Source organism: Herpailurus yagouaroundi, unplaced genomic scaffold, assembly GCF_014898765.1.
Source record: "Herpailurus yagouaroundi ecotype Mexico unplaced genomic scaffold, PumYag 88246, whole genome shotgun sequence".
In the NCBI taxonomy this organism is placed as follows: Eukaryota; Metazoa; Chordata; class Mammalia; order Carnivora; family Felidae; genus Herpailurus; species Herpailurus yagouaroundi.
In genome coordinates, this window is record NW_024421275.1 from 12806 (window position 1) to 15379 (window position 2574).

At 51.3% G+C, this 2574-nt stretch overlaps 1 long non-coding RNA gene across 1 annotated transcript; it reads left to right on the plus strand.

Moving 5' to 3' along the window:
* Positions 1-337: 337 nt before the first annotated feature.
* Positions 338-2273, plus strand: LOC121026368 (uncharacterized). The gene is made up of 2 exons (XR_005788340.1): positions 338-379; positions 691-2273. It is a non-coding gene; the product is annotated as an uncharacterized LOC121026368 (long non-coding RNA).
* Positions 2274-2574: the final 301 nt, after the last annotated feature.

Genomic DNA, 2574 nt, shown 5'->3' on the forward strand with positions numbered 1-2574 from the left:
CAGAAAATTAAAAGACTTAATCCGACATGCCAGAATCAAGATTCACCAACAGGACACCAAAATAGAGCAAGGTGTATCTGCCTGCAAGACCTGCCAACTCACCAATGTGAGAGCCACATCAAATAAAAAAGGAACCAGGCTCAGAGGCACCAGACCGGGAGCCCAATGGGAGGTTGACTTCACTGAAGTTAAACCAGGAAAGTATGGTTATAAATATCTTTTAGTATTTATAGACACCTTCTCTGGCTGGGTGGAGGCATACCCAACCAAGCATGAAATGGCTCAGACGGTGGCTAAGAAGCTACTAGAAGACATCTTACCCAGGTATGGTTTTCCTGCCCTGGTAGGATCAGACAATGGACCAGCTTTTATCTCGCAGGTAACACAGGCAGTAGCCAAGGCGGTGGGGGCAAACTGGAAATTACCTTGTGCTTATAGGCCCCAGAGCTCAGGACAGGTAGAAAGAATGAATAGAGCCCTAAAAGAGACCCTTACCAAATTAACCATGGAGACTGGTGGGGACTGGGTGACTCTCCTACCGTACGCCTTTTACCGGGTTAGAAACACTCCTTACACCCTGGGTTTTGCTCCCTATGAGGTCATGTTTGGCAGGCCACCCCCTATTATTCCCAACCTTTGAGCTGAACTTCTTGCTGAGTTTAAGGATCAAGAACTTTTTCTTTCCTTGAGAGGGCTCCAGAAGGTGCACGAGGACATTTGGCTGCACCTCTGTGCCATCTATGAGGCCGGCTCAACCCCGACACATCACCAGTACAGGCCGGGAGACTGGGTCTACGTCAAGAGGCACCGCCGAGAGACCCTCGAGCCTGCTGGAAGGGACCCTACAACGTGGCGCTGACAACCCCCACCACTCTCAAAGTAGACGGCAGCGCGACCGGGGTCTATCACACCCACGTTCAGCCAGTGGACCCCTCCTCGATCTGGAAGGACTTCGTCACACAATGGGCCATCAATCGGGACCAACACAACCCGCTCAAGCTACAGCGCATTCAACCCACCTGATATTGGTAACTCTGTTAACTCTGCTTGTCATTGCTCATGCTGCCAGGAGTCCCCACACCCCCCAAAACATTACCTAGCAGATCATAGACACCAGCTCAGGGACAATACTTAATCAGACATCCCAGACCCACCCTAGAGACACATGGTTCCCAGAATTACGAGTAGACTTAGAAAGCCTGTTTCCCCCTTATACCGGCCACCCCAGGGTTGATACCACAGGGTTCAGGCGATAAGACTTTCACTTCTATGTCTGTCCTGGTGGAAAAGACCGTGGGGACACTTGCGGGGATGCGGCAGACTACTTCTGCGCCTCTTGGTCATGTGTCACCACTGGACACATCTGGTGGACCCCACCACGCACCAGAGATCTCATCGTGGTAACGCAGCCTGGTGGCCCCCGACCACCGTATATCTTGGGCCATGGTAATCCTGTGTCAATATCTTTCACAGAACAAGGAAAAAAGACAACAGGGAGGGAAGCTGGAAAAACCTGGGGGTCAGGCTTTATGACAAGGTCAGACTTGGGACTCGAGATAAAGGAATGTTATTTACCCTCCGAATGCAAGGAACCCCCCCTTGCCCAGAAGTCCCCCACAGGGGTAGGACCCAACCAAGTACTAGTTCCCCGACCTGTCCCCGCCCGGACGGCAATGCCCAGAAACACCCAGCCTCCGGCTACACGGCCCTCCACATCCCCTGTCCCTACCGGAGCGTCACCCACATCTTCTGCCCCAGGTCACAAGTTACTCTCTGATACAGACCCCCTATGGAGCTCGGTTGTCAGAGCATACCAGGTACTAAACACTTCTAGGCCCAACCTGACCAAGTCCTGTTGGCTCTGTCTAGATGTGTGGCCCCCATATTACGAAGGTATTGCCATTAAAGGCAATTATACAACAGCCTCCAACTCTAAGTCCTGCAGATGGCAGCAGACTACTGCAAGACTAACCCTCCAGGCAGTAACAGGACAGGGCACTTGCATAGGCCACGTGCCCCCCGGGCAGTCACATCTCTGTAGTGAAACCCTAACAGTCCCCAGGGAGACAGTGTATCTACTTCCCCCCAAAAATGCATGGTGGGCCTGTTCCAGAGGCCTCGCTCCCTGCGTCCACTCCCAAGTCCTTAACTCCTCGAAGGAAGGCTTCTGAATACTCGTGCAGTTGATCCTCAAGCTAGTGTACCATTTGGGGGGGAAATACTTAACAGGTTAGGCTCTACTAACCCCCGAAGTAAAAGAGAGCCTATTAGAACCCTAACTCTGGCTGCGCTCTTGGGACTGGGATTAGCGGGCACAGGGACTGGAATATCCTCACTCGTCATCCAGGACAAAAACTCCGGAACCCTAAGGGCAGCCATTGACTTAGACATAGAAAGAATTGAGAAATCAATTTCTCATTTACAGGAATCCCTTAATTCCTTATCAGAAGTAGTACTCCAAAACAGAAGAGGATTAGACTTATTATTCATGCAACAAGGAGGACTATGTGCAGCCCTAGGGGAAGAATGTTGCTTCTATGTTGATCACTCGGGGGTCATAAAAGAATCTATGGC